The sequence below is a fragment of the Lepus europaeus genome, chromosome 11, assembly GCF_033115175.1.
Source record: "Lepus europaeus isolate LE1 chromosome 11, mLepTim1.pri, whole genome shotgun sequence".
NCBI lineage: Eukaryota > Metazoa > Chordata > Mammalia > Lagomorpha > Leporidae > Lepus > Lepus europaeus.
This window is the reverse complement of record NC_084837.1, coordinates 8,949,700-8,977,130: the sequence shown is the minus strand read 5'-3', so window position 1 is coordinate 8,977,130 and position 27,431 is coordinate 8,949,700. Positions and strand designations below refer to the sequence as shown.

The 27,431-nt window shown below is 42.8% G+C and overlaps 1 protein-coding gene across 9 annotated transcripts in view; it reads right to left on the bottom strand.

Annotated features, from left to right (window-relative positions):
• The window catches only part of LRRC28 (leucine rich repeat containing 28), a 143,735-nt gene that overhangs the window by 61,108 nt on the left and 55,196 nt on the right, over window positions 1–27,431 (bottom strand). The gene's annotated exons all lie outside the window — the stretch shown is intronic.

Genomic DNA, 27,431 nt, shown 5'->3' with positions numbered 1-27,431 from the left:
AAGTCAGCTTTGCCTTACTGTGCTGTGAAACGTGCAAACATATGTGGCTGTGAATTTCAGTTTTTAAAAGATTCATTAATTTGGAGATTTCCTGTTTGCAGCTAGGACAGATCAGTATTTACACTGTGCTTTGGCGGATACGGACCCTGTCAGGTCTTAAAATTCAGAATACTTCTGACAAAGAAAGGAAAACACAGACTGCAAGAGCCACAAGTCAAGGAAATGAGGCATGAGAAGGGAAAAGAGGGACTGATGTTCTTTATTTGCTATATTTAACGAGCAAAATAAAGTATTATACCTGAAACATGCAGGACTGTACAGAAAAAGAGCAGAAGCAACAAAAGGTCGTTTTGCTGAACAGCTTGGGATAGAAGCCTTTTCATTCGTTTGAAAAACTTGAGCTGTTATTCCTATTAAAATATGGAGATGAATACTATACATAATATTATGTTTGGAAAATGGATAACTTTGTTGTATTATGAAGTATTTGGAGAAGAAAGAAAGAAAATTAAATAGCTTCTCAGGTGGTCTAAGTAAACATAACTTTCATGGTCATTTTACAACATGCTACAAATCTAGCACTACATACAGATGTCATTTTAATAATCAATTAAAAAATATATTTGCTGTGGCGTAGTAGGTTAACCCTCTGCCTGTGGTGCCAGCATCCCATATGGGCACTGGTTCTAGCCCTGGCTGCCCCTCTTCCAAACCAGCTCTCTGCTATGGCCTGGGAAAGCAGTAGAAGATGGCCCAAGTTGCCAGCGCCATGGCTCACTAGGCTAATCCTCCACCTGTGGCGCCGGCACTCTGGGTTCTAGTCCCGGTTGGGGCGCCAGATTCTGTCCTGGTTGCTCCTCTTCCAGTCCAGCTCTCTGCTGTGGCCCGGGAAGGCAGTGGAGGATGGCCCAAGTGCTTGGGCCTTGTACCCGCATGGGAGACCATGAGGAAGCGCCTGGCTCCTGGCTTCAGATCAGCATAGCATGTCGGCCGTAGCAGCTGTTTGGGGAGTGAACCAATGGATGTAAGATCTCTCCATTTCTCCCTCTCTCTCTTACTCTGCCTCTCAAATAAATTAATAAATCTTTTCAAAAAAGGATTCTAACTTAGGACTAACTTTATCTAAGATTTCTAACTCTAGAAACATGAGCTAAGCCTACAGTAGCAATATATCAGGCAAGAATAGAGAGACAGAGTTCGAAGAGTGGGCTCAAATTAAACACTGGAAAACTATCAGCCACACAAAAATCCAGCGAATCTGGTCAGGTACGGAGGCTGAACTGAGGCTAGGGCACCTGGTTTCTCTTGTATGACTCTGTTCTTCTTTCATCCTAAACACCCAGGCTTCTTGGTTCCGCCTGAAGAACAGCATTTGACATTTCTTTTGGCGGAGGTACACTGGCAACAAGATCTCTCATCTCCCCTTGAGGTGCCACTGTCTTTACATCACTGTAATTCCTAAATTCTTTTCATTAGGTTCAGCATTCTGGGTTGACGATTTTCTTTCAATAATTTAAAGAGGCTGTTCTGTCATCTTCCAGCCCCCACAGACTGTGTTCTCCTAACGTGTTATTTTGCTTCAGGTGCTTTCAAATTCTTGTACCTCCACATATTAGTAAACTGATTATGAAGTCTATGAAGTTTTGAGAATTGTATCCTACTTGCAGCATGCTGAGCTTTTTTTAATCCGTAGATTTATGTCTTTCACCATATTTTGGAAGTTTTGGCCTTATTCAAATCTAATTACTCTCTACAAGTTGCTATATCCAAATAAATATAATATATTGTGGTGGAATGAGAAGGCCATGCCAAGATGGCCGCCGGCACCAGAGTCTGCCTTGCAACAGGCTGTGATTGGATGGTTTCGGAAACCCCATGACAGCAGAATCTGCCTGGCAACAGGCTGTGATTGGATGGCTTCAGAAACTGCCTGGCAACAGGGTGTGATTGGTTAGGGCATAGACCGCCCCTTGACCGGATTGGCTGCCTTGGCTATATAAGCTGCTGTAGCAACTGAAATAAATGAGTCTGCAGGCTGCTTGCCTCAGGCCTGCTTTCACCCAACTCCCAGGGTCTGTGTGGTGACTCCATGCCTCTTGCCCCCACCACTGCTCCTCCTCCAAGAAATCAACCACAACATCTGGCGTGCCAACATGACTGAGAGAGAGACAGCGTGTCGGACTTGGCAAGGTCCCCCCTGGGTTTCAGCAAGTAGGCCCCTCAGTGTTTTGTGTGCTGTTCGGTTCTGTGAGGATGAGCATAGAACCCCTCCTACGCCCTTTTCCTTGTCCTTGTCCTCGGTCTAAGTGACCCCAGGTTAGCACACACCACCCAGAAGTGTACGCTGCTTCTCGGCTCCTCCTTTTACTTTGGGTTCGGCCGGCGAATTCACATAAGGGACTGATCATCCCAGAATTCGGAACCAAGTCATCTTCCCTCACTCGAGAGAGGTGACGCTCCAGAGACACCGTGTGGGCATACGGCCTTGACCTAACGAATCAAGGAAGTCCCCCACTAAGCACAGGACATACGTACGATCTGATACACCATTGTCTGTCTAAAGTAGGGAACCCCCTGCAGAATGCCATCAGCCGCTGAGGTGCTAGGAATTTGCATTGTTATGGCAGCAGTACTGTATGTGTCTTTCCTTTGGCTACAGTTGGCGTGGCGCGCTGCTCTTAAGTGCTCAAACATGGGAAAGATACCCCCCTCTCAGAATCCTGCACAGATTATCAAACATAGTGAATCTGTGAGTGATAAGAGCCTGACACTCCAGGTCCCTGTCTCACAGACAACAGTTGATGACTTAGGGAGAGAGAGCTCCGACAGTGAAAACGACAATATAGCAAACAAGGTAGCAATGCCTGGTCAGCCACCCTCCACATACCCGTGGGATAAACTTAGACGACCTCGAGGCAATAACCCATGTGAGGTCATCCCATCCACACCCAGTGAGGATCCCCACATTTGTGGCAGTTCCCAGGCACCCCAGGCTCTCAGGGCAGCTACTAGACCCCATCCCACCCACACGGTTGCCGTTAATGTAGGAGCAGATGCAGAATTCAGGCCCTGGATTCCAACGCCCATAAATGACCTTACTATGCTAAAAAAAGGCTTCTCAAGAGTCAGGCCCCAACTCTCCCTACTTTGAACAAGTGCTCACACAATGGACAGCGAACCTTTAAACTCATTTTGACTGGGTTACACGGCTCAAAGCATGTTTGTCGAGACCACAGTTTTTACAGTGGAAAGCCTCCTATGAGGAAGAGGCTGAAACCGTGGTGAGGAATAATGCTGCCTATGGAACTGCAGTAATCTTTGATATGCTTACAGGCCACAGCACCTACATATATGCTAGAACAAGCTCGTATTCTACACCAAAAATTTCATATTTCAGCAAGCAACATAAAATTGCTTTTTCTGGAGCTAACAATGAGCCAATGCAAACACCTAGTGCACTCTTGCAAGAATTGTGCACCCGTCGCCCCATTAGGCCCACTGCAACAAGCAGGAGTGAACCCATGAGGCCTTGCTCCTAATAAGCTCTGGCAAGTGGACGTCACCCACATTAACTCCTTCGGTAAAGTTAAGTTTGTCCATGTGGTAGTAGATACTTATTCAAAGGCTGTATTTGCAACAGCCCAATCCGGAGAAAAGGCTAGTAATGCGGTAAAGGCGGTTAAATCAGCCATGCTGGTCCTTGGTGTCCCCTGGACCATAAAGACTGATAACGGGCCAGCATATATATCACATGAATTTAATTCCTTCCTGAAATCCTGGAACATACAGTCTGCCACAGGTATCCCATACAACCCACAGGGACAGGCAATCATTGAAAGAACTCATAGGACGATTAAAGATCTCTTACAAAGACAGAAAAACAATCATATGCCCCCAGACCCACAGCCTGCTTTGACTGAGGTCCTTTTCACTATCAATTTTCTTAGTTTTGATTCCCAAGGGATCAGCCCAGCTTATAAACACTGGGGATCCTTTCCATCCCAGACCCCAGCCCCTATGGTTAGGTGGAAAGACCCCGATAGAAGAATGGAAGGGACCACACCCTCTGTTAACCAAGAGTCGAGGATATGCTTGTGTCTTTCCAGAGAATGCGGGACAACCCATTTGGGTACCAGCCAGAAACATCAAGCCTGCAACTGACAGCCAACCAGAACCAGCTGAACAAGACTGAGAGTCCACCTTGTTAGCAGATCCACCTGCCCTATCATCCTACCCCAAGAAACTGCCCATAGCCACATCCATTACTGCTTTATACCCCACTAGCTCTGGTCAGCCACTCAAACGACCTACAGCCTGTGTGCAGTCAAGCCATTCCTGATTAACATTGTTCCTCATTCCCACCCCCATCTGAGCAAGCACTCCTGTCGTCTCCCGTTTTGAGTGCTGGTTAGTCAATGATGGGTAAAATTCCTTGGGGGACAACCTAAGACAGGCACAGCCACGCACGGAGACCACATGGAAATAGGGTCAACAATGGTATGGCCAAGAATCATGCCTCCTGTTGCTCAAAAATAAACGAAAAGGGGGAAATGTGGTAGAATGAGAAGGCCATGCCAAGATGGCCACTGGCAACAGAGTCTGCCTGGCAACAGGGTGTGATTGGTTAGGGCATAGATCACCCCTTGACCGGATTGGCTGCCTTGGCTATTATAAGCTGCTGTAGCAACTGAAATAAATGAGTCTGCAGGCTGCTTGCCTCAGGCCTGCTTTCACCTGACTCCTGGGGTCTGTGGGGTGACTCCGCGTCTCTTGCCCCTACCACGCTCCTCCTCCCAGAAGAAATCAACCGAAACAATAGATTATCACTTTTCACTTTTTAAATTCTTTAAGATATGTATAGCTGTTGAAAGCAAAATTACAGCATTGGCTCAAACATACCAGAAAGGTCAATGAGGAAAAGAACAAGGAGTTTCAAGGTAGACTTTGGGAGGTACGCATAAAGTAATCCCTAATCAACAACAATAATCTAAATATAAAAGAAAGAGGGGATGAATCACAAAATCCAATAAATTAATTGAAATAGAATAGTAAAAAATACCAAAAAGGGCAGGAAAGAGGAACAGATCAAAATCCAAGATAGCAGGGCCAGTGCTGTGGCTCAGCAGGTTAAAGCCATGGCCTGCAGTGCCAGCATCCCATGGATGCTGGTCCTGGCTGCTCCACTTCTGATCCAGCTCCCTCCTAATGTACCTGGGAATGCAGTGGAGGGAAGTTCAAGTGTTTGGGCCCCTGCCACCCATGTGGGAGACCCAGAAGAAGGTCCTGGCCCCTGACTTCGGCCTGGCCCAGCCCTGGCTGTTGTGGCCATTTGGGGAATGAACCAGTGGATGGAAGATCTCTCTCTTTCTCTCTTTCTTTCCTTCTCTCTCTAACTCTGCCTTTCAAATAAATAAATAAATCTTAAAAAAAAAAAAAAATCTAAGGCAGCAAATAGACAACAAACAGTAAAATAGTACGCTTAAATCTAACAAATTTCACGGGTACATTAAATAGCCTTAAGATATCAGTTAAAAAGCAGACTGTCAGGGTGTATTTTACAAAAAGATTTTAGTATATTCAATCTATAAAGAATCATTCTTATTACGCATAGATTAAACATTAATAAACACACATGCCGTGCAAACAGTGATCTCCCAAAAGGTGGGACTTCCCACAAGGTGAAGAGCGGAAGCTGCCAAATCCTCTGTCCAAATAACAAAATTATCAAAAGCAACCATTTCAGCACACTGAAAATTAACAAAAGATTTCAACAGAGAAGCAATTATCACAAAGAAACGGCTGCAATTTAAACTGGCGTAGCTGCCAATTGGAACACGCATGCTGGGGTAGCGCCACCCCTGCACCCAGCCTGGTTAGCTAGCACAGTAGCTCCAACATGGCAGGGGTGGGGGCAAGCAACCAGCAGCTTCCCTGCAGGTGGGAGCTTTGGTACTAAAAGGTGGAAAACCTACACCCAGGGATGTTGTCAATGATAAATATTAACCGTGGGACATCAGTGACTTTCTAGGATGGAGCGTGGTCTTGGTTAGGGCTAGCAGTGGAATGGGCAGATAAACCAAAAGAAATGTAACAAGTGCCAGGGGAGGTGATACAGTCACAAGGGCATTTGATGTGCTCGCCACACATCCCAGGCTCGCTGGAGGGTGGTAAGGAAGCACCAGAGTGAGCCCCAGCTGTTTACCCACCCCAGGCCTGCACATCCACATAGAGGAGAAAACATCAGCCAGGTAAATTTAAAACCACCTGGACTTTAATTATCTTCCTGAATATACCCATCTACTAATGGTAGAAGCTTAAGGTGTTCAACCACTAAGCCAGGCAGACACGGGGAGAAATCGTAAAAAGTAAACCTTAAAAATTAAAACAAATAAAAATACTAAGCAGAGACATCAGTGTTCACACACTGTGAGAAAAATTGGATTTCTCATTTTTAGTCCAGGAAAATTAATGAAAAATTAAATAAATGAAATAAATAGCAATAAAACAGTTATCAGGTAGGAAAAAAAAATCAGAATCCAGAGTCACTACAACATATTATTTAAAGTAGCCAGTTGAAAAAATTAACATGCAATCAAACAGGAAAGTGCAACCCATATTCAGGAAAAAATAAATAAATAAAAATTGACTCAACGTGAACCCGGATGTTAGGTTCAGCAGACAATGACTTCAAAGCAGCTGCAATGTGTTTAAAGAACTGAAAGAAAATAGGCATAAAAATTCTAGGAAAATATGATGACAATGACTCAAAAATAAAGCTTCCATAAGGAGAAAAAACTTACAAATGGAAATCTTGGAGTTGAAAAGTACAAGTAAAAAGAAAAATTCACTGGAGAGGTTCAACAGCAGAACTGAATAGGTAGACAAAATAATCAATGATGGATACCAAATGTTGTCCTACTACAAAATCAGAGAAAATGGCTGAAGGAAAATGAACAGAACCTCAGTTACCTGCAAGAGAAAACCAACTGCACAACTCTAAGTGTGAGGGATTCTGACAAAGCTGGAATGAGGAAAAGGAGGCAGAAAAAATACCTGAAAAATAGTGGCTATACAAGTCCAAATTTTGATGAAAATCATTAATCTAAAGATCCAAGAAACTCAACAAAGACCAAATAGTATAAAGACAAAGAGAACTGTAACTGCACAAATCATAATATGTCTTTGAAGGGCAAACAGAAAGGAAAACAAAAAATCTTGAAAGAGAAAAGAGAAAAATGACTCACCCCACTCAGGGTAACAAGAAACTAACTAAAACAGATAGAGTAAGGGGCAGGCGTTCGGTCTGGTGGTTAAGAGGTTAGCTAAGATGGCCATGTCCCATATCACAGTGCCTGGATTTCAATACTTGTCTCCGGCTCCTGACTCCAGCTTCCTGCTAATACAGACCCTAGGGGGCAGCATTTATAGTTTAAGAAACTGGATTCCTGCCACCCATGTGGGAGACCTGCAATGAGAGCTCTCAAATTAATTAAAAAATATATAGTAAAACAAAATCAATAGAGGAATTGAAGGCAATCAAGGAGGTACAGAGGGACAAAAAAGATAAGAAATTTGTAAAACACAAATGGCAAAATGCCTACTGTAAATACGACCACATCTATGACCACATTAGATGTGAACAGACTGTATAACTCATCAAATGGGAGAGGGTGTGAGACTGCATAAAAAACAATATGCTATCTGTCAGGAGCACACTTCAGATTCAAAGGCACAAGCAGGTTGAAAGGAAAAGAATAGAAAAAAATATACCACACAAACAATGAGAGACAGTAGCTATATTTACATCAGAAAAAATGGACAGTAAGGCAAGAAATGCTGTAAGACACAAAGAGGAATATTTCACAGTGGTAAAATGGTCAATACTTCAAGAAGATATAATAATTATAAATATATACACACCTAAAAGAGAGCACAAAATTGCATAACACAAAATACTGACAGAAATGAACAAGAAAGTAGGTATATTTTAACAATGATGAAGGAAGATTTCAATACACCATTCTCAGTAACTGACAGAACTAGACTGAAAATCAGTAAAGATATAGAGGACAAACTACACAACTAACCAAAATGAGCCGCTTTGACATCCAAGAACATGACAGCAAGACACACAGTTCTCCAGCATAGACCACAGTCCAGACCACTGAGTAAGTCACACATACTAGAAATGAAATCCTGCAGCAGATCCTTCAGACCAAAGACTAAAACTAGAAATTAACAGTAGAAAGAAATCTGGGAAATCCCCAAACACTTTGAAGTTAAATAAAAACACTTCTAAATAATCCACGAGTAAAAGAAACCACAAGGAAAAGTAGAAAATATTTTGGAACAAATGGAAACAAACAACACAGATAGTGAAATCCATGGGGCACAGCCATGGAAGTGGCTACTGGAGATTTAAAACTTTAAATGCCTATATAAGGGGAAAAAGTTGTCACATTCATTTCCTAAGCCTCCACCATTAGAAAGGAGAAAAAGTAGTAAAAACTAAATCCAGAGTAAGCAGAGGAAAGGAAATACTAAAAATTATAGTAGGGTCCAACGAAATAGAAATGATCAGTAAAACAAAATTTGATTCTTTAAAAAGGTAACAAAATTGACAAAGCTGTGGCCAGCCTGACCAAAATAAAACTGGGAGCAAAAAAACAGGCCATCACTACAAACTTTACAGATATTAAAAGGATTATAAGGGCAGATTATAAACAAGTTTATTCCAATCAATTAGCAACTCAGAGGAAATGAGCTTATTCCTAGGAAGAAATCAATTATCACACCTAATTCAAGAAGTCATCAAAAGTTTCAATGGATGTATCACAAGTAAAAGAAAACTGAGTTAGAATTTTAAATATTCCCACAGACTAAAGCCCAGGCCCAGATAACTTTCCTATTCTATTCAATCTTTAAATTCGACTACTTTTTATTTTTTTTTATTTTTTTATTTATTTATTTTTTTTGACAGGCAGATAAATTCGACTACTTTTTAAAGAAAAAAATACCAGTTTTTCAGAAACTCTTTCAGAAAATAGGAGGAAAAGCTTTCCACCTCATTGTATGAGAAAGCCAGACCAAAACTCCATAGGAAAATAAGCGCACAGATCAATATCCCTCATGAACATAAACACAAAATATCAGTAAGCAAAAGTGAGCAACACGTACACATGCTCACACATCATGAAGACACGGGACTGACGCCAGAAATATAAGGCTGTATTAAAGCCTGCAAAGTCGATCCGTGCGGTACACACGAGGACGCTCACAGAGTAAGGCAAACACACAATCCTCTGTAGATGCACAGGAAGCATGTCACGAAATCCAGAAGCCACTCTTGATAAAAACGAAACAAACCGGAACCAAAGGGTGACTCCTTCTATCCACTGAGCGGCACCGCCCCAGGGCCAGGGGCAAGGATTGTACTGAATGTTTCCTGCTGTGGATCAGGACCAAGAGAAGGGGCTGTCTCTCCACTGCAGCTCCACAATGCACTAAAGGTCCTAGCAAATGCAATAAGGCAATCAATCAATCAATCAATCAGTCATTAATGCAAACAGAAAGTATCAAGAATGGAAAAGAAGTAAAACTGTTCACAGGTGACATGTTAGCAAAAATGCTAAGGGATCCACAAAAGCTATTAGGACTAATAAATTTAAAAAGATCACTGGATACAAGGTCAGAATTAAAAAGTCAACTGTATTTCTTTCGTTTGCTAGGAAAAACAATCCGAAAGTTAAGAAAATAATTCTATTCACAAAGCACCAAAAAGTCAAACACATGGAAAACAACTGAAGTGCAGAACAGATTATGCTAAAAACTATAAAACACTGCTGAGAGAAATCACAGGGCACTTCATGCTTATGGACTGGAAGAGGCAGTGCTGGTGAGATGGCACCCACCCCAGACTGATCCAGAGAGTCAACAGAAACCCTCTGCAAATTCCAGGAGGCACTGTGTTTTCTGTAGAAAATTTACATGCAAAATGCCAAGGGTCTACAAGAGTCAACACAATTTCTAAAAAATATGTATTTGAGAGGCAGACAAAAAGAGAGAATGAGAACAGATAAGCAGACAGAGCTCCAATCTGCTGGTTCACTCCCAAAATGCCCATGGCGACTAGGACTGGGCTGGGCCAAAGCTGGCAGCCAAACTTCACCCAGGGCAGGAAACTCCATCCGGGTCTTCCACATGGGACAGCATTGCAGCCATCTGAGCCATCAGCGCTGCCTTCAGGGCCTGCACTGGCACAGAGCTAGAGCTGAACTGGGAATGAGACCCAGGAACTCCACAATGAGACATGAGCATCTCAGCAGCCAGGCCAAACTGCCCACCGCCAAAACCCTTTGGAAAACTCAGAATACATGCCCTCAGCAGGTGACAGGACAAACCCTGGTATGTCCACCAGCAAAACACTCCTCAGTAACACAGGAAGTAAACTATGGAGACACACAATGCACATGACTCTCAAACGCATTATGTTAAGTCTAAGAAGCCAGACTGTGTGAGTCCATGCATATACTATTCTGGAAAAGGCAAAAGTAGAATCAGAATATAGAAGAGGCTGGCGCTGCGGCTCACTTGGCTAATTCTCTGCCTGTGGCGCCGGCACTCTGGGTTCTAGTCCCAGTTGGGGTGCCGGATTCTGTCCCGGTTGCCCCTCTTCCAGTCCAGCTCTCTGCTGTGGCCTGGGAAGGCAGTGGAGGATGGTCCAAGTGTTTGGGCCCTGTACCCACATGGGAGACCAAGAGGAAGCACCTGGCTCCGGATTGGCGCAGTGCGCCAGCTGCAGCGCGCCGGCCATAGTGGCCATTTTGGGGGTGAACCAACAGAAAAAGGAAGACCTTTCTCTCTGTCTCTCTCACTAACTCTGCCTGTCAAAAAAAAAAAAAAAAAAAAAAAAGAATATAGAAGAGTGACTGCCAGGCCCTGGTGGGTGAGCAAAGGCTGGTACAACACGGAACAGGGGCCTTCTGTGAGGTGTTGGAAATCTCATGTGTCTTGATTGTGAAGACAGTGCAGGGTGAATTTCCCTGTATGTCAAATTAAAAAATGCAAATAGCAACTCAAAAACTATTTTCAAAAGTAAACTTCTTTCTAAATGCTTAAAATAACATGCACTGTATGTTAAAGCAAAAATTTAAAAATTCCATATATTGACTATCTGGACATTATAAATATGCACAGTAGTTATTCTGGGCATAAATTCACATAATTTAATTAGTTTCCCTAATAAAGTGTTATTTGTATTTTTTCTGAAGTCTTTTTGTCAACATGGTTTTGTGACTTTTTAATAAAAATCTCTATAATTTTATCAAAATATTAAAATTATGACATCTTCAAAAACATTTAGTGGGGCAGGCACTGTGGCACAGCAGGCTGGGTCACCATTTGGGGCACATGCATCTCACATCGGAGTGCTGGGTTCAAGTCCTGGCTAGCCTATGTTTTTGATCTAGCTTCCTGCTAATGTGCGCCCTGGCAGGAGCAGGTCATGGCTCAAGCACTTGGGTGTCTGCCACCCAATAGAAGACTCAGATGGAATCCCAGGCTCCTGGCTTCAGTGTGGCCCAACCCTGGCTGTCATGGACATTTGGAGAGTGAACACTGGATGGAAGCTCTTTCTCTCTCTCTGTGGCTTTGACTTAGAGTTACACTGTATTCTTTTTGGGGTTCTGGTGAAACTCTCTTCAGCTCAGGGTCTCAGGGTCACCACACCACTTGCAAACCCCTGCACCCACTTCCTCCTGAGAGTAAGCAGCTGTCTGCAAACGTTATTTCCTTAATGGCTCTGGAATTAAGTCTAACTTCACAGCTGTTTGCATTGTTTACTTTTATGCTAAATATACAATACCTTAAAACTTTTCCACTTACAGAGTCTCCTAAAATGATATCACTGTTGCCACATAGTAATTACTTAGACTAAGCATAAAAATAACACTAGGGTGCCAATTTCAAAAGAAAAAACAGTAAGTCCTCCTTAAATCATGGTGCTGTGATGATGCACACTGACCTAACCTAAAATTTAAACAGGAATGGGAAGGAAACTGCCCACTCCGAGCCACGCCAGTGACCACAGACAGTCAATAACAAGGCTTGCTATTTTCAAACACTGGCTTTTTCCGGTACCACTAAAAACAGCTCTAATTTCAGCTCCAAAGTACACTGGGCTAAGGAGAACATACAAATAAATAAAAGACAATATTTCGAGACCACATTTCATTCTATATACAGTTAGTCTCTCTGTATTCACTTTTCTTTCTCCTTTTGGACTGTAGCAGGTAGATACTCTGGTATGTAGAAATGGGTTCAAGTCATAACCTTGCAACTTATCAGCTGTGTAACTTGGGGTTGTTCAGTTACCCAGATAACTGGTTGGCTATAAAAGGGGTCTGGGGCATCTGTAAAAAAAAAGAGAATAGCACCTACTTCAAGAGTTTAATGCTGATATGATTAAAATGAAATATACCATGAAATCAACAGTACATGGCAGAAAAATAAACATTTATTCAGGTTTTTCAGTTTATCCACTATATGATATTCTAAATGCAAACTCAAAATACAATTACTTTTGTAGCTGATGCAGTTTGTAAACATGAAAACAGCTATGATCACATTATGTCTACTGGCTCTCGGGAGATCAACTTAAGAAACTGGGCAGGATTACCCTCTTTGCTCAGACAAAAACTTAAGACCACTCAGGTCCTACTGAAATCCCCATCCATCTCGAAAAAGGACTAAGAACAGCAATCAAGATGTCACATATCCCCGAGTTAACTGCAATTATCCAGTACTACAACCTTGAGACAGCACTTGGGACACCTGGGATCAAGTTCTAGATGTATTCTAAAGCCATTCTCAAAGAGTAGAGTTCACACTTCCATAAGAAGGAGTTTAACTTGCTTCTCTGATGTGAGAATAAAGTCCTTTAACACTGGGTTATGCACTTGAATTTTAAAATACAGATGGGTTACTGTGGCATAAGCAGCCCGACTAGGAATGGCCTGGGCTCTCTGTGTGGGCTGAAACATGACCTAGAGGAGGCCCAAATCAAACAGCAGTAAATAAGGCAGTAAATAACGCTTAATAATGAAGACCTCAATACTTCAGGCCCAAGGAGGGATTAGCACATTTTAAAAAGGAGAGGAATCTACAAAAGCAGTGGGGGACGAAAAAAAAAAAGAAGGAAAGAAAGAACACTGGCAGCCATGATGGACCAGAAATTGTGAGAAATTACAAAATGACAGACAGGAACAAGACATGACTGGACTATCAGAGAGCCAAGAGTCCTAGGACCAAGAGCTCAAAACATGACCCTTCCAAAACATCCTAAAATTTCCCTGACAGGAAACAAAACAACAAAAACAAAACCAGCCAATGACTGACGTGGACACTGTTGACAGCCCTGGCACCACCCACCCCCTAATCGCAGGGCGCTGGGACTCTGCTCAAGTCCTCAGGTCTCAGCTAGGAGAAGCTGGGCCCACGTCCGGCCTTAGCACGCAGCCCAAGTTTCTCTACAAGCAAGTTGTCCTCCCTCGGCTCAGCGATCATTTACAGACCGGGGATGTGACCAGTCAGGTCACCAAGTATGACACGGAGTAACCACCAGGAAGGAAGAGGCTTCACACAGAGAAGGACTCAGAGACCGCACCGTGTGTAACTCCTGAAACGTTCAGCTAAATCCTCTAACAAGGTCATAACTGAATCTGACGCATCCTTAGAAAGATGAAATGGGAAGGGAAAGTAGCAAACACTTTTTAGGATGTAGAAAGCAAATGACCAGTGTGATGATCCTGTGACTGGGAATTCGCATGCAAATGTTAAGAATCCTTTCTTTTCGAAGAAGGGTCTTCAAATAGTTCGTGGAACTGCACATCATGAAAAGAGTATGCATAGATTTCAAAAAATGTTGTACTACATAAACATTTGTTAAAAATCCATTCATTTATGTATTTGAAAGACAGAATGACAGAGAAGGAACAGAGAGAGAGAGAGAGAGATAGATTGATCTTCCATCTATTGGTTCACTTCAAGAGGTACCAACGAACATGTCAAAGCCAGGAACTCCGTCTGGATCTCCCATACGTGTGGCAAGAACACACTGGGGCCATCATCTGCTGCCTTCCCAGAATGCATCAGCAGTACACTAGACTGGAATCAGAGATAGGACTTGATCCCAGGCACTCTGATAAAGGGATGTGGGTGTTCCAAGCAATGCCTTAACTCACTGTGCTACAACACCAACCTGTAAACTTTTTTAAAAATTTATTTTTTAGATTTATTTGACAGAATTACAAAGTATGAGAGAGAGAGAGAGAGAGAGAGAGAGAGAGAGAGTCTTCCAGTCACTGGTTCACTTTCCAAATGGCTGCAATGGTCAAGACTGGGCCAGACTGAAGCCAGGAGTCAGCAGCTTCATCTGGGTCTCCCATGTGGCTGCAGAGGCCCTAGGACTTGGGCCAGCTCCCACTGCTTTCCCAGGTGCATTAGCAAGGAGCTGGATCAGAAGTGAAGCAGGCAGGACTCAAACTGGCAGCCATAGGGGATGCTGGTGCTGCAGGTAGAGCCACAGCGCTGGCTCCTGTTAACTTCTTTCAATTCCACTTTCCACAAACTTTTTGAAGTACGCTCATATGACTAGTGTACAGTATAACATGATTATGTCCTGAATTTAAACAATAGAAACTGTCATGGAAAAATTAAAAATGTATGATGCATGGGATAAGGATCAAATGGAGAAGTAAAAGTTTCTTCTTGGGAAAAGGGAAGATAAAACAGAATAGGAAGAAAATTTGCTAGTTGAGAAATACAGTTTTTTATCATAGTAATGAATACAGATTTAATTAGGATTAGGAATGTGAACATAATTGGCAGAACAACTGAAAAGTACAGTAGAATAGACAAGAGGGACAAGACAATTAAAGGAAGTCTGTTATGTTACAAAAGCATATGAGGAAAGTTCTAGCAAAGTAAATAGCAAACATAAAATGACAGAAATAAACTCAAGTATACCAGGAACATTACACTCAATGCCAGCAGGCTGAATTCATGGATCATACGAACGTTTAGGTTTAAAAAGTCATCTAGCTTTGCGCCGGCGCCGTGGCTCAACAGGCTAATCCTCCGCCTGCGGCGCCGGCACACCAGGTTCTAGTCCCGGTCGGGGCTCTGGATTCTGTCCCGGTTGCCCCTCTTCTAGGCCAGCTCTCTGCTATGGCCCGGGAGTACAGTGGAGGATGGCCCAAATGCTTGGGCCCTGCACCCCATGGGAGACCAGGAGAAGCACCTGGCTCCTGGCTTTGGATCAGCACGGTGCGCCGGCCGCAGCACGCTGATCGCGGTGGCCATTTGAGGGTGAACCAACGGCAAAAGGAAGACCTTTCTCTCTCTCTCTCTCTCTCACTGTCCACTCTGCCTGTCCAAAAAAAAAAAAAAAAAAAAAAAAAAAGTCATAAAGTCATCTAGCTTGTAATTTTACACCTGTTATAAACTTAATATTTGTAAAACAAATAATACCTCTGTTATTTCACATACAATATCTAAATCATTTTAACTTGTGGAGAGGGGAGCTGGCCTTTAGCCTTGTATTAAGACATTCACATTTTGGGGCTGGCGCTGAGGCGCAGTGGGTTAAAGCCCTGGCCTGAAGCGCTGGCATCCCATATGGGCACCGGTTTGGGTCCCAGCTGCTCCACTTCCAATCCAGCTCTCTGCTATGGCCTGGGATAGCAGTAGAAGATGGCCCAAGTCCTTGGGCCTCTGTACCCACATGGAGACCTAGAAGAAGCTCCTGGCTCCTGGCTTCGGATAGGTGCAGCTCCGGCCATTGCGGCCAACTGGGGAGTGAACCAGCGGATTCTGTAACTCTTTCAAATAAATAAAATAAATCTTAAAAAAAAAAAGAAAAAGAAAAAGAAAGAAAGAAAGACATCCACATTTCACAGTGGAATATCTAGATTCAGTTTCCAGCTCTGGTTCCTGACCCAAACTTCCTGCTAATGCAGATCCTGCCCAGGGTGCAGACAGCAGTGATGGTTTAAGTAACTGTGTTCCTCCACCCACGTGGGAAACCTGCAGTGTATCCCCAGCTCCTACTTTCAGTTCCAGCTCAGCTCGGGCAGTCGTGGACATTTAGGAAGCAAACCAGTAAACGGGAGTTGGCGCTCTCTCTCTCTCTGTCCGTCCCTATGTCTCTCAAATCAAAAAGACAGATGTAGGGCTGGGGGTTTGAACTAGCAACTAAGACACCAGTTAAGATGCTTATATCTCGTCTCAGAGTGCTTGAGTTTGACCCCCAGCTCCAAATTCCAGCTTCCTGCCAGTGCAGACTTGGAGGCAGCAGATGATGGTCCAAGTAGCTGGGTTCTTGCCACCCACATAGGAGACCTGGACTGGGTTCCTGATGGCTGCTTTGGCCGGGCCCAGTCCTGGCAGTTGTGGGCATTTGGCAAGTGAACAGGCAGATGGTAGCTGTTTGTCCCAACAAATAAAAAAAAAATTGAGAGAGATGTAAAAGTTCTACTAGCAAATCAAATGAAGTAAGAGTGGCAATGGTTCAACATAAGGAAATAGATAAACATGTGACAATATGTGCAAACACTGTTTAATATAATCCATACTCATAAACTCAAAACTACTCAAACTAAAATTAGAAAGAAGACACTAATGGCCAGCACCATGGCTCACTTGGCTAATCCTCCGCCTGTGGCGCCGGCACCCCGGTTTCTAGTCCCGGATGAGGCGCTGGGTACTAGTTCCAGTTGCTCCTCTTCCAGTCCAGCTCTCTGCTGTGGCCCAGGAAGGCAGTGGAGGATGGTCCCTGCACCCGCATGGGAGACTGGGAGGAAGTACCCGGCTCCTGGCTTCAGATGGTGCAGCGCCGGCCGTAGTGGCCTTTAGGGGAGTGAACCAATGGAAGGAAGACCTTTCTCTCTGTCTCTCTCTCACTGTCTAATTCTGCCTGGCAAAAGAAAAAAAAAGAAGACAGTGATGCCACTACCACTATAATTATTTACCGTGATTTGGGAGATTCAAGGTAATACAATAGTAAAATAAGATAATTGTAGATATTAGTAAAGAGGAGACAACAATCATCTGTGCATGATATCAATATAAAAGTAGACCTAGCAGAATCCAGAAAAAATGCTACAATTAATAACAATTTGTTAAGATGGTTGGACACAAGATAAATATTTTTAAAAAGCAACACTTTTTTCTATGTCATAGTAATATGTTAGAAATAAATTAAAAAACCTCATTTACATTATTGACCAAAACTGTAAAATACATACTAAAAGACTAAATAAGAAAAAACAAGACCTATATGGGTAAAGTTATAAAATCGTATTGACAGATTTAAACAAAACCTCAGTGGTGTGTGTTGTAGCACAGTGGGTTAAACTCACAGCCCGTATCAGAGCCTGGGACTGAGTCCTGTCTCGCTTCCTGCTAACGCACTGGGAGACAGCAGGTGACGGCTCCAGTCCTTGGGTCTCTGCCACCATGTGGGAGACCCAGATTGAGTCTGAGACTACTGGCCCAGCCCCAGCTGTTGTAGGCATTTAGGAGAGTATACCAGTAAACGGAAGGCTGGTATGTCTCGTTTTCTCTCTCCTTCAAATAAAAATATGAAAATTTAAAAAACACCAACAAACTAAATCTCAAAAATACAGAAACAGCATTCCTGGATAGAAGGACTCAATTTCTTGAAAACAGCAATCTTTCTAAACTTAAGATATAAATATCCTAAATAAGAATACTTCCCTAGGGGCTGGTATTGTGGTACAGCAGGTAAGGCTGCTGCCTGCAGTGTTTGCATCCCATATGGGCACTGGTTTATATGTCGGCTGCTCCACTTCAGATCTAGCTCCCTGTGAATGGCCTGGGAAAAGCAGTGGAAGATGACTCAGGTGCTTGGGCCCCTGCACACATGTGGGAGACCTGGATGAAGCTCCTGGCTCCCGGCTTCAGCCTGGCCCAGCGCTGGCCATTGCAGTCATGTGGGGAGTGAACCAGCAGTTCTGATTTGATGCCCGGCTGCTCCATTTCTAATCCAGGTCCTGGCTAATGTGCCTGAGAAAGCAGTGAAGACGGACCAAGTCCTTGGACCCCTGCACCCACGTGGGAGATCTGGAAGAAGCTCCAGGCTCCTGGTTTCCGACTGGCCCCGTTCTGGCCATTGTAGCCATTTGGGGAGTGAACCAGCAGATGGAAGACCTCTCTCTCTCTGCCTCTGCACCTCTGTAATGCTGCCTTTTGCCTCTACCTCTCCATAGTGCTGCCTTTCAAATAAATAAATTTCTTAAAAATAAATAATTAAAGGTGTTTTAAGAATTAAAGAAAAATAATCTTTTTTTTTTTTTTAAAAAAAGAGTTATTTATTTATTTGAAAGGCAGCATTACAGAGAGGCAGAGGAAGAGGCAGAGAGAGTCTTCCATCTGCTGGATGTTGGCTACAACAGCTGGAGCTGCGCCAATTCGAAGTGAGGAGCCAGGAGCTTCCTCCAGTTCTCCCATGCGGGTGCAGGGGGCCAGGGAATTGGGTCATCTTCTACTGCTTTCCCAGTCCATAACAGAGAGCTGGATCAGAACTAGAGAAGCCAGGACTTGAACTGGCGCCCATAAGGGATGGCAGCACTGCAGGTGGCGGCTTTATCCTCTATGCTACAGTGTCTGCCCCCAAAATGCAGTCTTAATGAGTGAGGAGACAAAAAGTCTCAGCAGTGGAAATTATTATTTATTTAATTTTAAAAAATGATATATTTATTTATTTGAAAGTCAGGGAGAGATAGGGGGAGAGATAGGGGGAGAGATAGGGGGAGAGGGAGAGGGACAGGGAGAGGGAGAGGGAGAGAGATCTTTCATCTGCTGGTTCACTCCCCCAGATTGTTGTAATGGCCAGGGCTGAGGGAAGCCAGGAGCCAGGAGCTTCTTTTGGGTCTCCCACATGGGTGCATGGGCCCAAGGACTTGGGACATCTTCTGCTGCTTTCCCAGGTCATAGCAGAGAGTTGGATTGGAAGTAGATTAGCCAAGACTTGAATCCGTGTCCAAGTGGGATGGTGCGACATTGCAGGCAGTGGCTTTAACCATATAGGCTGCAACACTGGCTCCAGAAATTATTTTTTAAATGAAAATTTGGGAACTACAAAATAAAAGGAAAATGAAAAATTTACTGAATGGGCTTAACAACAGGTTAGAAATGTGGAAGAGAAAAACAGCAGAACTGATAGGGCACAAAGAATGGAGGCCTTTGTTACCCCAAAGAAAAGATTCAAGAAGACCCATGTAGGACTTACAAAGAGGCAAACAGATCACAGAGGAGAAACTAAACATTTGAAGACATCATATTTTGAGCTACAAAAGATCAAGACCATCTATTGTTCTAAAAGCTTTTAATCTAGCAGAAAAGAAAACATACAGATATCAGGGCTAGACAATCCTAGCTTTAAAACCGACCTTACCACTCTCATAGCTGGATTACCTTACACAGTAGTAGCTGAATGAATGAAATGAACATGTGGAACATAATGGCTTCTTAACAAGACAGTACAAGCTGAGGACACCTAACTCGAAAATCCTGAGTGCTGACATGATTCCACAGGTGAGTAATTCCACACCATGAAATTTTGTTTTGTGTACAAAATCATTAAAAATATTATATAAAATTGCCTTCAGGGTGTGTGTGTAAGCTGTATATGAAAAATAAATGAATTTTGTGTTTAGACTCGAGTCCCATCCTCGAGATATCTCATTATGTAGATATAGATTTTCCAAAATCCAAAAACAATCCAGATTGTGGGTAAAGAATGCTCAATCTGCATTTTCCTTGGGTCCGCAGACACAGAAGGTGCTCTGAAAGTGCTACCTGGAATGATGCGTAGGGGCTACCTACACAGGAGGTCCCAAGTTGTCTTCCTCTCTGCCAGTGATTCTATTTGAGCAATGCTTCTGTCTTCCATATGGAGCCTGTAAGCCACCTTCTAGAACTCCAATACTGTAGCCACTAGTCACATGTGGACATCCAAGTTAACATTTAAAAAAAAAAAGCCACACTTAAAATCCATCCCACAGCTGCACCAGCCAAGTTGTAGGTGAGCCTCAGACGGCTCCACGTGGCCAGGGGCTGTTGCACCATCATTCCAGAAAGTTCTGTCAGACAGCCCTGCTTGAGCATCTGACAGGAGAGGAAAATGAGGGATTCTAGGACAGGGAAGATTTCCTGTTTTGCTCTGAAAGACTGGTGAGGGTTTGTCAGGTACTTCTTTGATAATGGAAACTGAACAAAAAACAAATTGATATCCTCAAATACAGAAATAGCACAGAAAAATCGGCAGCATCAACAAGTCGGCCAAGACCTCCTTCAGCCTTATCATCCCCAAGCTAAGGGACTCGCTCTTTCTTCCCACGTGGTAACTTGGCTGTCTGGGCCTTGCTAGCTCTGCTCTAGCAGAGTTTACCTGCTCAGGGGACAGGGCCTGTGACCAGAAGGAACACAGGAGGCAGGAAGGATCCATATCCATTTGCTGAATGAATTAAGAAAACTTCACAAAATAAGGAAAGTGTACCCTTGTAAGCCCTCTAATTTTTTTGTTTATACAAGAAACCCTAATTTTATGGCTGATCATGTATGAACCAGGTAATGACCAAACCTGGGAATGCTACATTGTCACTGATCCCATGCACATGGAATAACAAGGAACAAAGGCTGCTGAGTTCTCCTTGACAGGCCACACTCCCACAGCAGGTGCACAGTTTGCCTCCGTCTCTGCATCTACTGTTCACACACAGGGCCACCACCATCTCTTCTTCTGCCTGTGCCCTCCCCACAGCCTCCTAACTATTCTCCCTGCTTCTGCTCTGGCCTCGACAATTTATTTTTGACACAGAAGCCAAAGTGACATTAAAATCACGTTCCCTCCCTGCCCCTCTCTCCCACTGCTATCGATAAAAGCTTAACCAGACTAGCACCTGCTGAGCACACGGGCTGCCACACGGGCCAGCCTCCACCGGCTCCCGTGCCTGCCAGGAATGCTCTCCGCCCAGCTCCCGCAGTGTGGCCTCCTTCCTGTCCTGCAGCACTTACCGACATCTTCCCAAAGGCCCTCTGACTCCCTAGGGAGGCTCCTCCTTTCTCAGTGATAGCATTCTACTTTTTGACTTTCCTGAATTTACCACAATTATGCAGTCTATTCATTTACTTACAGTCTCTGCCTCCTATTAGAAAACCCACTTCACGAGATGTGGGACTATTGTCTTATTCACTGCTATAACCCCAGCACCCAGCAGCATCTAGCACATCGTAGGTGCTCAGTAAGCTCCTCTGAATCAACTAATAAATTCCTGAAACTGTCTCATTTATTAACTGGGCATGCACAGCCTTGCAGCTGTCTACCAACCTCACCCTTATGATTCAGATGTGCCGCCAGCAAACTTATAACTGGTGTGGACTTCTGGCGCAACTCCTAAATTCTTGAAAATAGAAATGTGAAATGCAAGACTTCAGAGGTTCTGTTGCACACTGAACCTAATTTCAAGTTTTCCTCAATGTCTCATAATTACCGCTGTGAGTGCAGGCGACGGAAGCATTCTGTAAGAGAGATTACTGACAGAAGACCAGCTGCCCACACTCTAAATAGCCCCAAACTGCTACACAGTTTTAAATTCTTTCACATAAGTTGCTATAGCTGACATTTTTAGAGAAACAAATATAATGTGCATGACTTAAGAGTTGGCTATAAAATAATATAACCAAATTTTCAGCAAGCATTTTGGAAGTTATTATGTTAACAAACAGGTACTGTTCTTCAAGGTCCCAACCCAGCAAAGTGAATCCAACAATATGTTTTCATTCATTCTTTTGAAATTGGTATTTTGGAATTGCCTTAAGATCTTGCTAGACAATTCTCTCATAGATTCTAGGATCAAATCACACCAGAAAGGTTAAGGATGTGCCATGACCAATTTTACTGCAAAGAACATGCCTGGAACTCCCAAGGAAAGTCCAAAAGGGAAACAATTTTTAAAAAGTTTGGAACGAGATTGGCATCTTCACAATGACATGCTTCAGTGATCAATCTGGGACACTCTTTGAAGAATGACATTCTCTTCTTTTGGGAGCTACCTGGAAACTCTACTAGGAGATGTTGCTGAAAGCCAGCAATCACTGGGATCTCATGGGAATACATGTGTCTTCAAAAACAGCTGATCTGAAGAAATTAAAAATGATATCATTTTATGAATGTAGAGTGCTGGTGAACTATTGCATCATTTTCGCATTTGGGAAGGTGCAGCCATATCCGTCCAGTCTGGAAGAACCACATTTATGCCATATTGCTGTAGGTATGGGCTGGAGATGGCTTGCACGTGGTTCACACCACAAGCCAAAGAATGAAGGTGAGCTTATGAGTGGGGCTCCAACAACACCAGTGCTTCCCCACCCTCACCCACACTCTGCTGAAGCTATGTGTTCCCCTCCACATGTTCTCTCCTTCAATAGCAAGTGCGTAATATAAGACAAAGGCACTTCAAATTGAACAGGTGTCAGAGATTTGCTCTGGAGCCCATCCATCAATTATGCTGGCTCTAAGGGATAATGGGCTACAACTTTAATTACCAACTTACAATTAACACTTTGCTAATACCCTTGATAATATATTAGTAGGGTCTGTCAGCACAGGACTAGAGGTCCATAGTGGGCTTATATATATTCATAACTTTGAGTGTGTGGCATGTTATATTTAATAATAAATGATCACAACAGAAAATAAAATTAACAATATCAGAAAGTGCATTGAGAGAAGCTTATTAACTACGCATTGCCTCACACGAGCAATATGAAGAACTTTTCAAGTTCAGAAGAAATCAAACTAGCAACTAAGAGGTCCTCTTAGAATATCTACTGTATTTAAGAGAGACAACTCAACATTATTTGGGAGCTTTAAACTAAAATGTTTCCAAATATATGACATCTGAGAAACATAAGAGAAACTGGTTTGACTTAAATATTTATGTCTAGGTGTCAAGCTTGCCAATTAACTCCCAACAGAAAGTTTTAAATGTTAAAGACACTACGTCAAAAACCAAAGGTGCATCGCTCTGACCTTTTACCTGATGCTTTGTGTGTGATTAAATGACGTACTACCATCTCGCTCCGTGCTCTTCAGCCTGAGTTATGTCTCAGGTGTTTACTGAATATGTAACTAAATAGTCCATTTGGCATTTGAGATGCCTAACAAAATGTCACTGAGAACAGAAGACAAGAAGTGACTAGAAAGTATTCTTGCTAAGTGGCAATTATAACTGCTGCAGGGAAGTGCAAATAGCTCTTCTTGGCTATATTCTGTCTTTTATTCTAAAAGTTCGCATCTTTTATGACTGCTTTGTGTCAGTGCACACATTTCTCCTTGGAGAAACCCTTGATCTTGCTCATTCTACAAGACTCAAAGAGAGTGCACATGCACTTTGGCTTCACTTTATGGTATTGATTTCTACTTTATAAATTCCGTCCAGGGCTTCTCCCCTCTTTACTGAGGAAGGCCTGGCTTGACATGAGACTCCTAGGTGTCCACTGTGGCCACTGCCTCAAGAAACATCACGTTATCACAGTCCAGGGTGACAGCGTCTAGAAGTTTCACTACTTGGTAGAGAATAACTACAAGCAATGCATATTTCATTCTCTGAGGAGAACAGCGCTATGATGAGAACAGCTTTCATCTCGCTTTCTAAACGAAACAGGAAGGATTTTTTAAAAGGAAAATTTTGGTGTACATACATTTCAAATTCAAATTCAGCCATTCCAGTTTATTTGAAATTCCCCCCAAAATGAGTAATACATCAAAAAATATCAAGTGGCTAATGACTTTCACTGATAGAATACTCACAAACTACTGGAAAACACATTATATAGAACATACAAATCGTGCAGTTTTAACAAAATGTTCCCTACTAATTAAAAGAATTCACATTAAATTTGAAATGTAACCCTGATTTCTAAACACATACCCTTTGTAAAAAACAATAAGTAACTCTCGGCCGGCGCCGCGGCTCACTAGGCTAATCCTCCGCCTTGCGGCGCCGGCACACCGGGTTCTAGTCCTGGTCAGGGCGCCGGATTCTGTCCCGGTTGCCCCTCTTCCAGGCCAGCTCTCTGCTGTGGCCAGGGAGTGCAGTGGAGGATGGCCCAAGTGCTTGGGCCCTGCACCCCATGGGAGACCAGGAGAAGCACCTGGCTCCTGCCATCGGATCAGCGTGGTGCGCCGGCCGCAGTGGCCATTGGAGGGTGAACCAACGGCAAAAGGAAGACCTTTCTCTCTGTCTCTCTCTCACTGTCCACTCTGCCTGTCCAAAAAAAAAAAAAAAAAAGTAACTCTCATTAACACTATTTACCATGAAAAATTCTGCATTATATTTTTCTGAATTTGAATGTATTGGCTGTCAATCTCATGCAAAAACAGCCAGTCTCCAGATTTATTACCTGCTATTGTATTTAGTTACGGAACTGACTGCTTGGGAATGAAAACAAAAGTATTCAAAAAGATATCAGGGGTAGGAATGAGCACACAGAAAGACACAAGCTTTTCACTTATACTTTGCTGTGTTAGTATTTTATGTTACTCAGCAATATATTTTTATTTTTATTTGTCATTTTATTTACTTGACAGGTGGAGAGAGAAAGATGGCGAGACAGAGATCTCCCATCTGCTGGTTCATTCCCCCGAGTACTTCCAACAGCCAGGGCTAGGCCAGGCTGAAGCCGGGAGCCTGGAACTCACTTTGGGTCTACCACAGGGTGGCAAGAACCCCACTACTTGAGCGGCTGCCTTGCATGGTATGCATGAGTGGGAAGCTGGTATCAGAAGCAGAGGTGGGACTTGAACCCCATCTACTTAAATTTTCACTTCTATGACCATATATTACTCCTATAATAATAAAAATTAAATTATATGCTAATATGGTATCTAATCATATACTCCAGGGTTCCTTTAGGAAAAGAACTGTAACATTTCTAATCACCTATTACACTCTTAAGAATTTATTGGCTGTATTTATTTTACCTAAGACTGATCATACAGAAATCTGTGATTAAAATTTTAAGAATTTGAGATTCTTAATGATATTTTACTGAAACACTGCAATGCAACAGAAAATAAAAATTTAATAAATGATATACACAGTAACTCTGTGCAAACTATATTCTCAAAGGTCTCACAAATTCTACCATTGTAATTAAAAAAAAAAAAAAACCTGTTGGGAACTTCTAATGAGAATACATAAAAAATCTTATTTCTTCAGATTTCTATTTCTCCCCCAACCTTTGAAAAAATACCACAAAGTGGACTACTGCTTTGCTGCAAGCCAGTCAAGATATATCAGAGTTAAAAATCTTTCATTGTGTTCTTTCGCTGCACGTTACATTAACAGTGCTTTCAAATGCTCCTCAATAACAGGAAGTAGAGAACAGAGGAATTAAAGACAATAAAACCTGCGAGCACACACAGAACAGCCGAGTTCAATGTTAACAGATGGCTGTGTCCTGCAAGTCATTTTTGTTCAGAAATGTTTCAGCTGCAAATAAGATTTCCAAGAATATCAACATTTTTCAAGTTAATTTTATGTCTCATCCTATTATTTGAACTGACAGTTCAGTAAAATGCAAATGTCAAAACAATACTCAAAAAGGCAACTTCAAGAGCTGAAACAAAGGCCATAAATAATGTTTACGTTAATTCTATCAACACACAATGCTGTACCAATTACTATGGCGCCTATGGAACACCACAGACACAAGTAGTGTTTGCTCCATCATGTCCATGGGACACTGGTTCACAGCAATGTACCAGGCCTAATACATTTAGGGAAAACAACGCGCTGTGTTTATCACAACACACATTAGCATGTTACACAGCAGTCACTGAGTGAGAAAGCCCATTTAACTAAGATTCCCCGGTGGGTCCCCAGTCCTTTGGCCATGACACAGGGTTCTCACGTGCCCATGGAAGAAGTGTGGAAATTGCTGAGAATCAACATTTTAAGACACATTTTCCCAGTGAGCGCCATACAAAAAGCCTAGCGTTCTAAGCAGTAGTTCTCATCTTTATTTTCTTTCATAAAAGAAAAGTAAAAAGGAATTATTTCGGACTCTGCTCAAGGGAAAAAAAAGTGAAAACAGGATACTGATCCCCGCTGCCGCTAATCCTCACGTCACTGTGATGCGTGAGCACCTGCAACGTGTGGGCGCTCTGATTACAACTCGAAGCAGCCAGGTTAAAAGCCCCTCCCTGATGTCCAAGCTATCAGCCGTGGTTCTTTCGACACAACTTTGCTGTTATTTTTACTTCGTTCTTCCTTCTAAATGGTGTTCAAAGAGTTTTCAAATTAAGCCTCACTGTGAACTTGTCTCTAATTCTCTCCATCACCCATCGGCCTTGCACTTTCTTTCCTCTATGGAATCAGGCATTCAGCCCCTTTTGGCCACACTCCCAATGCACGAGAAGGATTAGAAAGTTTCCTCTAACAATGGAATGAGTCATCCACAATCTCCTTGAAAACCTCCATGAAAATATACCCTTCATGTACCACAGAAAATCCTGTCAAAGAGAGTCCCGAGACAGAACACCCAACATTCATTTCAATAAAATGAAAAAAAAAAAGGTCATTCTGATAAGAAATGACAAAAAATGAGTACATCTATTGTTGAAATAGTTAATATTTCCTTTGTAATCACTTTCATTGACAGATAAAAACTATAAATGGCATAAAAGTATGTCTTCTGAGGAACTAAAAATATGAGTGAACTGATTTTTTACATGATTGTAAATTTAGGAATATCATCAACACTTACTACAAACATTATAAAAGGCTTACTGGTTGGGCCACTATGTAATGAAATATTCTGAAAATGTATAGAAAATACAAGTTCAACCCACTAGTGGCACACAGAAGCTGCTAATTTGATATTTTATTTAATTTTCTCATGTGTGTTACTTTTCTTAAAAATTCATATTTAAAATAAACATTTCAAGGGTGAGAAATGGCTGAGTAGTAGGCAAAGTCGGCACCTCTGCTGCCTTGTGATAATCCTGATCATCGGGGCTGGCGCTGTGGCACAGCAGGTTAACGCCCTGGCCTGCAGTGCCAGCATCCCATATGGGTGTCAATTCTAGTCCGGCTGCTCCTCTTCTGATCCAGCTCTCTGCTATGGCCTGGGAAAGCAGTAGAAGATGGCCCAGCTCCTTGGGCCCCTGCACCCACGTGGGAGACCCGGAAGGAGCTCCTGGCTTCAGATCGGCGCAGCTGGGGTGTGAACCAGCAGATGGAAGACCTCTCTGTCTCTACCTCTCTCTGTAACTCTTTCAAATAAATAAAATAAATAAAAACAAAAACCTGATCATCATCACAGTTCACAGAGTTTCAGTCACC